General features: G+C 37.4%; 1 non-coding gene across 1 annotated transcript; it reads left to right on the forward strand.

Moving 5' to 3' along the window:
* Nucleotides 1–1,048: 1,048 nt before the first annotated feature.
* LOC148569162 (small nucleolar RNA R71) lies at nt 1,049–1,156 on the forward strand. Its single transcript, XR_015882399.1, has one exon. It is a non-coding gene; the product is annotated as a small nucleolar RNA R71 (small nucleolar RNA).
* The last annotated feature ends 10,043 nt before the right edge of the window (nt 1,157–11,199 follow it).

Raw genomic sequence — 11,199 nt, forward strand, 5'->3', positions numbered from 1 at the left:
GTTCATCTTCCCAAGTATCAATGCCAAATAATTTGGCATTTAGCTTCATGATTGCACCAAGGAACTTGGCAGCTTGCTCTTCAGTAACATCCTCATTCTCTTCAGAAGAGGAATACTCATCAGAGCTCATGAATGGCATAAGGAGGTTCAATGGAATCTCTATGGTCTTTAGATGAGCCTCAGAGTCCTTTGGTTCCTCAGAGGGAGACTCCTTATTGATCACTAGACGTCCCAGGAGGTCTTCCTCCTTGGGATTCACGTCCTCTCCTTCCCTTACAGGTTCGGTCATGGTGCTTATGTTAATGGCCTTGTACTCTCCTTTTGGATTTTCTTCTGTATTGCTTGGGAGAGTACTAGGAGGGATTTCAGTGATCCTTTTACTCAGCTGGCCCACTTGTGCTTCCAAATTTCTAATGGAAGACCTTGTTTCATTCATGAAACTTACAGTGGCCTTGGATAGATCAGAGACTAAGTTTGCTAAATTAGAGGTATTTTGTTCAGAGTTCTCTGTCTGTTGCTGAGTGGATGATGGAAAAGGCTTGCTGTTGCTAAACCTATTTCTTCTACCATTGTTAAAGCCTTGTTGAGGCTTTTGATCCTTCCATGAGAGATTTGGGTGATTTCTCCATGATGGATTATAGGTGTTTCCATAAGGTTCACCTAAGTAATTCACCTCTGCTATTGCAGGGTTCTCAGGATCATAAGCTTCTTCTTCATAAGAAGCCTCTTGAGTACTGTTGGATGCAGCTTGCATTCCAGTCAGACTCTGAGAAATCATATTGATTTGCTGAGTCAATATTTTATTCTGAGCCAATATGGCATTCAGAGTATCAATTTCAAGAACTCCCTTCTTCATAGGCGTCCCATTACTCACAGGATTCCTTTCAGAAGTGTACATGAACTGGTTATTAGCAACCATGTCAATGAGTTCTTGAGCTTTTGCAGGCGTTTTCTTTAGGTGAATGGATCCACCTGCAGAAGTATCCAATGACATCTTTGATAACTCAGATAAACCATCATAGAATATATCCAGGATGGTCCATTCTGAAAGCATGTCAAAAGGACACTTTTTGGTCAGCTGTTTGTATCTTTCCCAAGCTTCATAGAGGGATTCACCTTCTTTTTGTCTGAAGGTTTGAACATCAACTCTAAGCTTGCTCAGCTTTTGAGGAGGAAAGAACTTGGCTACGAAAGCCGTGACCAGCTTATCCCAAGAGTTCAGGCTGTCTTTGGGTTGAGAGTCCAACCATATTCTAGCTCTGTCTCTTACAGCAGAAGGGAAAAGCATGAGCCTGTAAACTTCAGAATCTACTCCATTAGTCTTAACAGTATCACAGATCTGCAAGAATTCAGTTAAGAACTGAAAAGGATCTTCAGATGGAAGTCCATGAAACTTGCAGTTCTGCTGCATCAGAGAAACTAGCTGAGGTTTCAGCTCAAAGTTGTTTGCTCCAATGGTAGGAATGGAGATGCTTCTTCCATGTAAATTGGAATTAGGTGCAGTAAAGTCACCAAGCATTCTCCTTGCATTATTATTATTTTCGGCTGCCATCTCCTCTTCCTGTTCGAAAATTTCTGAAAGGTTCTCTCTGGATTGTTGTAATTTAGCTTCTCTTAGTTTCCTCTTCAGAGTCCTTTCAGGTTCTGGATCTACTTCAACAAGAATATTCTTGTCCTTACTCCTGCTCATATGACAAAGAAGAGGGCACAGAAATAATAATAATAATAATAATAGGGATCCTTTATACCACAGTATAGAAGTCCCTGTGTGAATAGAAGAAAAGAAGAAGAGAAAATCTGAACTCAGAGAGAGAGAGAGAGAGGGAGTTCGGATTTTTGGTGAGTGATGTGAGGAAGAGATGTTAGTAGATGAATAAATAATTAGAATAAGATGAGAGAGGGAGAGGATTTTCGAAAATTACTTTTGAAAAAGAGTTAGTGATTTTTGAAAATAGTTTTTGAAAAAGGTTAGTAATTTTCGAAAATACTAAAAAATAAAAAAATTAAAATAATTAGTTAATTAAAAAGAATTTTTGAAAAAGAGGGAAGATATTTTCGAAAATTAGAGAGAAAGAATTAGTTAGGTGGTTTGGAAAAAGATAAGAAACAAACAAAAAGTTAGTTAGTTAGTTGAAACAATTTTGAAAATCAATTTTGAAAAGATAAGAAGTTAGGAAGTTAGAAAAGATATTTTGAAATCAAATTTTTGAAAAAGATAAGATAAGAAGATATTTTGAAAAGATATGATTGAAATTAGTTTTGAAAAAGATTTGAATTTTAAAATCACAATTAATGACTTGATTCACAAGAAATCATGAGATATGATTCTAGAACTCAAAGTTTGAATCTTTCTTAACAAGCAGTTACAAACTTGAAATTTTTGAATCAAAACATTAATTGTTATTGTTATTTTCGAAAATATGATGTAAAATTAAGAAAAAGATTTTTGAAAAAGATTTTTGAAATTTTCAAAAATAACTAAAAAAAATTGAAAAAAAAGATTTGATTTTTGAAAAAGATTTTGAAAAAGATAAGATTTTTAAATTGAAAATTTGATTTGACTCATAAAAATAACTAGATTTTAAAAATTCTTGAAAAAGTCAAATCAAATTTTCAAAATTTTAAGAGAGAAAAAGGGAAAGATATTTTTTTATTTTTGAATTTTTATGATTTGAGAGAAAAACAAGAAAAATGATGCAATGCATGAAAGTTATGGATCAAAACAATGAATGCATGCAAGAATGCTATGAATGTCAAGATGAACACCAAGAACACTATGAAGATCATGATGAACATCAAGAACACATTTTTGAAAAATTTTTAATGCAAAGAAAACATGCAAGACACCAAACTTAGAAATCTTTCATGTTTAGACTCTATGGATGCAAAAATGCACATGTAAAACAAGAAAAGATGCAGAACAAGAAAACATCAAGATCAAACAAGAAGACTTACCAAGAACAACTTGAAGATCATGAAGAACACCATGAATGCATGAATTTTCGAAAAATGCAACATGAATATGCAATTGACACCAAAATTATAACATGACACATGACTCAAACAAGAAACATGAAATATTTTTTATTTTTATTTTTTTTGTATTTTCTTTTAATTTTTTTTTCGAAAATCATTTTGAAAAAAAAGAAAAATAAGGATTCAAAATTTTTAATATGAATTCCAGGAATCTTATACTCTAAAGCTCCAATCAAAGGGTCAGGCATGGCTTAATAGCCAGCCAAGCTTTAGTATGTAACTCAGACATGACACGTCTAACATGCCCTACAGTCGTAGCTTTACAGCCAGCCAGGCTTCAACATGCTTTATGAAACACTAGAATTCATTCTTAAAAATCCTGAAGAAAAATATTTTTTTGAAAACATTTTTTTTAAAAAAATTTTTCGAAAACGAAGGAGAAAATTTTGAAAGATTTTTGAAAAATTTTTGAAAACTTTTTGAAAAGAAAACGAAAAGAAAGTTACCCAATCTGAGCAACAAGATGAACCGTCAGTTGTCCAAACTCGAACAATCCCCGGCAACAGCGCCAAAAACTTGGCATGCGAAATTGTTACTCAGGTTGTGAATTGTTGTTTGAAATTGATTCCCTGGAAATGGCACCAAAAACGGATGGACAAAACCATGGTCTAAACATATCTTCACAACTTCGCATAACTAACCAGCAAGTGCACTGGGTCGTCCAAGTAATACCTTACGTGAGTAAGGGTCGAATCCCACGGAGATTGTTGGTATGAAGCAAGCTATAATCACCTTGTAAATCTCAGTCAGGTGGATATAAAATAGTTATGGAGTTTTCGAAAATAAACAATAAACTAAGGATAGAAATACTTATGTAAATCATTGGTGAGAATTTCAGATAAGCGTATGGAGATGCAATCGTTCCTCTGAACCTCCGCTTTCCTGCTGTCTTCATCCAATCAGTCTCACTCCTTTCTATGGCTGGCTTTATGTAAGGATGTCACCGGTGCCAATGGCTACTTTCGATCTCTCTCGAGAAAATGGTCCAAATGCTCTGTCACAGCACGGCTAATCGTCTGGAGGCATCACCTTTGTCGTTGGTTACCTCCTATTCCTCCCTGTGAAAATGGTCCGATGCGCTGTCACTGCATGGCTAATCATCTTGGAGGTTCTCGGTCATACTGGAATAGAATTTACTATTCTTTTGCGTCTGTCACTACGCCCAGCACTCGCGAGTTTGGAGTTCGTCACAGTCATTCAATCCCAGAGTCCTACTCGAAATACCACGGACAAGGTTTAGACTTTCCGGACTCTCATGAATGCCGCCATCAATCTAGCTTATACCACGAAGATTCTGATTAAGAGATCTAAGAGATACTCATTCAATCTAAGGTAGAACGAAAGTGGTTGTCAGGCACACGTTCATAGGGAATGATGATGATTGTCACGTTCATCACATTCAGGTTGAGGTACGAATGAATATCTTAGAAGCGAATTAAGATGAATTGAATAGAAAACAGTAGTACTTTGCATTAATCTTTGAGGAACAGCAGAGCTCCACACCTTAATCTATGGAGTGTAGAAACTCTACCATTGAAAATACATAAGTGAAAGGTCCAGACATGGCCGAGAGGCCAGCCCCTCTGATCTAAGAACCAGGCGTCCAAAGATGTCTAATACAATAGTAAAAAGTCCTATTTATACTAAACTAGTTACTAGGGTTTACAGAAGTAAGTAATTGATGCATAAATCCACTTCCGGGGCCCACTTGGTGTGTGCTTGGGCTGAGCTTGAATGTTACACGTGCAGAGGCTCTTTCTGGAGTTGAACGCTAGGTTGTAACGTATTTCTGGCGTTCAACTCTGGTTTGTGACTTGTTTCTGGCGTTTAACTCCAGACAGCAGCGTAGAACTGGCGTTCAACGCCCTTTTACGTCATCTAAACTCGTTCAAAGTATGGACTATTATACATTGCTGGAAAGCCCTAGATGTCTACTTTCCAACGGAATTAGAAGCGCGCTATTTTGAGTTCTGTAGCTTCAGAAAATCCATTTTGAGTGCAGGGAGGTCAGAATCCAACAGCATCAGCAGTCCTTCTTCAACCTCTGAATCTGATTTTTGCTCAAGTCCCTCAATTTCAGCCAGAAAATACCTGAAATCACAGAAAAACACACAAACTCATATTAAAGTCTAGAAATGTGAATTTAGCATAAAAACTAATGAAAACATCCCTAAAAGTAACTAGATCCTACTAAAAATATACTAAAAACCATGCCAAAAAGCGTATAAATTATCCGCTCATCAGCCAGCAGCACACCCTTCAGTAGGCGAGGACCCTTCACACCCAGCTTGACAGAGCATCGAGGACGATGCTGTGATATAAGTGTGGGGAGGTCGCTGTCTCCGGCAGATTTTATTTTGGTGAACTATTTCAGACTTTTATCATATTTTGCTTCATTTTGTATTTTTGTTTTATTTTATTTTATTTTATTTTATTTTACTTTTCTTTGAATACTTGCACATTTTTATTTTATTGTACTTTTGTTTATTTTTACTTTGTTACATTTTGCACTTTGGGCTGTATATATCTTAGATATTTAGCTTGAATTGCACTTTTAATTTATTAGTTGTGATGTGGAAAAACATGGATTATTAAGTTAGTTTACCCTTTTGGCATATGAGATATTGATTTGATTGAAAACAGGGATAAACTAAAAACTTTTAGTTTTCATAATCATAACATCTCATTTAGTATATATATATATATATATATATATATATAATAATAATAATAATAATAATAATAATAATAATAATAATAATAATAATAATAATAATAATAATAAATATTGGTCAATCGATGACATTTTCAAGAAATTTATTTTTTTAGAAAAAGGCATTTAGGATTCACATTGATTTGAATTAAAATTTTATGTGTCACTTGCATGATATGTATAATTGGAATATGGTTTTTGAGCTAAGAACACACAACCCGTGAGTTTTTGAGCTTAATTGCATGGTTGCATTATTTAACTATGATTTTTATTCTTGTGTGTTTCTTCTCTCAATGATTGCAATCTTTACTTTGTTCCATTCTATATGTCCATTATTTAGTAGAGTTATATGCATACATATGATTGAGGCCATCATTTGATATTAGCTCACTTATCTCAATTAGCCTACCATTCTATTTACCCTTGTTTGCCACTTTGAGCCTTTTAATCCCCGTTGTTCTTTATATTACCACATCACTAGCCTTAAGTGGAAAAATAATTAATTACCCCAATTGAATCTTTGGTTAGTTTAAGTTAGAGATTGTGTATCAAATAAGTGTGGGAAACTGTGGGAACTTGGGTTAACGGAAATGTATTGTGGTTCTAATTTATTAGAATATTGGGAATTTGGGTGCATATTTATGAGAGATCAGAAAATTCATATGCATTGATATGATTATGTTTGCTTTCATGTTCAAAAAAAATTTTAAATAAGGGGATAAAATAACCCCACTATTAAGTTTAATAAAAGATCAATATATATGGGGTGAAATTAAAGAAAAATTTAATACATGAGTATGTGATGCAAAAGTGAGATTTTGGGTAGCTAAGCTTAATTTTAAAATTGCATAGAGTATGTGTATGTGTTATGTGAGAGCTTAGGTTAGTCAAAGATTCATATTATAGCTCACTTGGCCATACATATATCCTCACCTTTATCTTAGCCCCATTACAACCTTGAAATGACCTCATAATGCTTGCATTGGTATACTAAATATTTATTGATTGGTTAGATGAAGAACAAAGTTTTAGAAAGCATGATTAGAGAGGATTTGAATTGTTTAACCCCAAATATTTGAGTGATTAGAGTGTATATACAAATCCAGTGAGGGTTCAATGGCTCAATTTTCATATGTCCATATTTGATCATTGCTTGTCTTGCAAGTTTGTGAACTCTTTTGATTAACTCAACTCAATTGTGAATGTGTTTTGATTTGATTGATTTAGTCCTTGATTGTGCATATATGATTTCTTGAAAATTGACTCAATTTGACCACACGTATGCTTATATATATAGTTAGATAGTAATTAGAATAGCATGGTGCATGTAGGTAGCTCACATTTAAATAGGTTGCATTGCATAAGTTCCACCATTCCGCCTTCACTCTTTTATTAGTTTCTCTTGAGTTTAGCATGAGGACATGCTAATGTTTAAGTGTGGAAAGATTGATAAACCACTATTTTATAGTTTATCTTGTGCTAATTTGAGTAGTTTTTATCAATTCTTTGCTCACTTATTCATATAATTTGCATGGTTTTACAATTCCTTCCTAATTCTGTGATATAGTTGAAAACATGCTTCCTGGACCTTTAAACTATTAATTTTAATTACCTTTTATTACCATTCGATGCCGTTATCTATGTGATAAGTGTTTTCAAGCTGTATAGGGCAGGAATGGCTTAGAGGATGGAAATGAAACATGCAAAAGTGGAAGGAACGTGAGAAAATAAAGTTTTGAGAAGCTGGCAGCGACGCACACGCATGGGCGACGCATACGTGTGCCTAGCACAAAAGACAAGCGACGCGTACGCGTGACTGACGCGTACGCGTAACAAGGAATTTTGCCAAGTGACGCGCACACGTGACCTACACGTACGCGTGACATGCGCCACGTGCAGAAATTGCAGAAAGCGCTGGGAGCGATTTCTGGGCTCCTTTTTGGCCCAATTCCAAGTCCGAGAACACAGAATAGAGGCTGCAGAATAGGGGAATCACACATCATTCAATCATACAACATTCATTCACAATTGGAAGTCTTAGATGTAGTTTTCGAGAGAGAGAGGCTCTCTCCTCTCTCTAGGTTTTAGGATTTTAGGTTTAGCTTTTCTTAATTTTAGATTTCTATCTTGGTTTAATTTAGTTTCTCTTCCACTTTTTATTGTCTTAGCATTCTAGTTTATTTGTCTTCCCAATTGAATTTATGAACTCTTCATGTCAGATTTGATTTTCCCATTTAATACAATTTGAGGTATTTCATAATTATTGCTTCTTCTACTACTTTTGAGCCATTGATGTTTGAATTTGGTTGTTTGGATTTAATATTCCTTGCTAGTTTTCTATGTTTCTATGTTATGCCTTCCAAGTGTTTGACAAAATGCTTGGGAGGGTTTTAAGTTAGATTTTTACATTCTTGGATTTGGTTGAGTAATTGGAGACTCTTGAGTTATCAAACTCTTTTGTTGATTGCTGATTGTAAGTTGCTGGTTGATTTGGATCCCTCTAAAGCTAGTCTTTCCTTAGGAGTTGACTAGAACTTGAGGAATCAAATTGATTTGTCCACTTGACTTTCCTTCATAGTTAGAGGTTAACTAAGTGGGAGCAATGAACAATTCTCATCACAATTGATAAGGATAACTAGGTTAGGACTTCTAATTCTCATACCTTGACAAGAGCTTTCTTAGCTAATTAGTTTAATTTCTTGCAATTTACTTTTCTTGTTCCTTATTTCAAAAACCCAAAAAGATACAATCCCATAACCAATAGTAACACACCTCCCTGCAATTCCTTGAGAGACAACCCAAGGTTTAAATACTTCGGTTTAATTTTATTGGGTTTGCTTAAGTGACAAACAAGTTTTTTTGTATGAAAAGATTCTTTGTTGGTTTAGAAACTATACCTACAACGAGATTTCATTTATGAAATTCTTTACTAGCAAAAATTCGTTCATCATAGACCTATCAAAAATAAAAAGGAGGGGAGTCGTGGCGACTACTGTGAGTACCATAAAATATATGGTCACTCAACGAATGAGTGTTACGACCTAAAAAATGTGATAAAAAAGCTGGCCAGAGAAGGTCGGCTGGACAGATATCTCGTTGAAAGGTCGGATCACCATGGGAAGAGGAAGCGAGACGACGAGGACTGAAGAGATCCACCACCGCAGACCCTGGAAAGACATATACATGTGATCTTAGGGGGATTTGGTGGAGGCGGCCTCACAAAGTCATCTCGCAAGAGGCACTTGAAGGAAGTCTACCAGGTCGGGGGTGAGGCTCCTGACCTCTCAACCATCTCATTCACCAAAGAAGATGGGCAAGGAATCATTCCTGGACATGATGATCCAGTGGTGATAACCATGATCCTTGCCAACGCCCATCTTCACAGAACCCTGGTAGATCAAGGGAGCTCAGCCAACATCCTTTTCAAACCAGCATTCGATAAGCTGAGGTTGGATGAAAAGGAGTTAAGAGCTTATCCTGACACCTTGTATGGACTGGGGGATATACCAATAAAACCACTAGGATTTATACCCCTTCACACAACTTTTGGAAAAGGGGCAAAATCCAAAACTCTGAGCATCGACTTCATAATCGTCGACGTGGGGTCAGCCTACAATGCCTTAATCAGCAGAACTATCCTATACTCCTATACTCCTCTACGAGTTTCCTTGGTGGATGTATACAGGAAAATTTGCCATACTGAAAGACTACCTCCTCCTAGACCCATCAAAAATAAAAAAAGGGGGGGAGTCGTGGCGACTACTGTGAGTACCATAAAATATATGGTCACTCAACGAATGAGTGTTACGACCTAAAAAATGTGATAGAAAAGATGGCCAGAGAAGGTCGGCTGGACAGATATCTCGTTGAAAGGTCGGATCACCATGGGAAAAGGAAGCGAGACGACGAGGACCGAAGAGATCCACCACTGCAGACCCCAGAAAGACATATACATATGATCTCGAGGGGATTTGGTGGAGGCGGCCTCACAAAGTAATCTCGCAAGAGGCACTTGAAGGAAGTCTACCAGGTCGGGGGCGAGGCTCCTGACCTCCCAACCATCTCATTCACCAAAGAAGATGGGCAAAGAATCATTCCTGGACATGATGATCCAGTGGTGATAACCATGATCCTTGCCAATGCCCATCTTCACAAAACCCTGGTAGATCAGGGGAGCTCAGCCGACATCCTTTTCAAACCAGCATTCGATAAGCTGGAGTTGGATGAAAAGGAGTTAAGAGCTTATCCTGACACCCTGTATGGACTGGGGGATACACCAATAAAACCACTAGGATTCATACCCCTTCACACAACTTTTGGAAAAGGGGAAAAATCCAAAACTCTGAGCATCGACTTCATAATTGTCGACGTGGGGTCAGCCTACAATGCCTTAATCAGCAGAACTACCCTAAATCGACTCGGAGCAGTGGTATTCACCCCTCACCTTTGCATGAAATTCCCAACACCAGAGGGAATAGAAACCATCAAGGGAGACTAGAAGTTGGCAAGGAAATGCTACAATGAAAGTCTGAACCTGAGAGGAAAAGGCAAGGAGGTGCACACAATTGAGCTCAGAGGGGTTCGAGCCAAGGAAGAATTGCGACCATAATCCGGGGGAAAAACTGAGGAGGTACAGGTCAGAGAAGAGGAAGGAAAAAATACCAACATAGGAGCCAACCTGAAAGAAGATTTGAAGAAAAAGCTTATAAGGCTCCTACGAGAAAATTCCGACCTCTTCGCTTGGAAAGCTTCTGACATGCCAGGGATAGATCCCGAACTCATGTCTCACAAACTATCAGTATACCCCGGTTCGCGACCTGTTTAGCAAAGAAGAAGGAAGCTTAGACCTGAACGAGCTCAAGTAGTGGAAGAACAAGTGCAAGCCCTCCTAGAAGCCGGGTTCATCAAAGAGGTCAAATATCCGGCGTGGCTGGCAAATGTGGTGCTAGTCAAAAAACAAAACGGCAAATGGAGGATGTGTGTCGATTACACCGACCTGAACAATGCGTGTCCTAAAGACCCATATCCACTTCCAAGCATTGATACCCTAGTCGACTCCAGCTCAGGGTATCAGTACTTGTCGTTCATAGATGCATACTCGGGATACAATCAAATCCCGATGTACAAGCCAGATCAAGAAAAAATATCATTCATCACGCCTAGAGCAAACTATTGCTATGTGGTCATGCCCTTTGGGCTGAAAAACGCTGGAGCCACATATCAAAGGCTGATGAATAAGGTGTTCGCACCTCACCTTGGGGGATTAATGGAAGTCTACGTAGACGACATGCTAGTAAAGACCAAGGATGAGGCCGACCTCCTGGCTAACCTTTCGCAAGTTTTCAATACCATAAGGACGCATGGGATGAGGGTAAATCCTGCAAAATGTACCTTTGCGATGGAGGCAGGAAAATTTCTGGGATTCATGCCTACACAAAGGGGAATCGAAG

The sequence above is a fragment of the Arachis ipaensis genome, chromosome B4 (assembly GCF_059453495.1).
Source record: "Arachis ipaensis isolate K30076 ecotype BB chromosome B4, ASM5945349v1, whole genome shotgun sequence".
In the NCBI taxonomy this organism is placed as follows: Eukaryota; Viridiplantae; Streptophyta; class Magnoliopsida; order Fabales; family Fabaceae; genus Arachis; species Arachis ipaensis.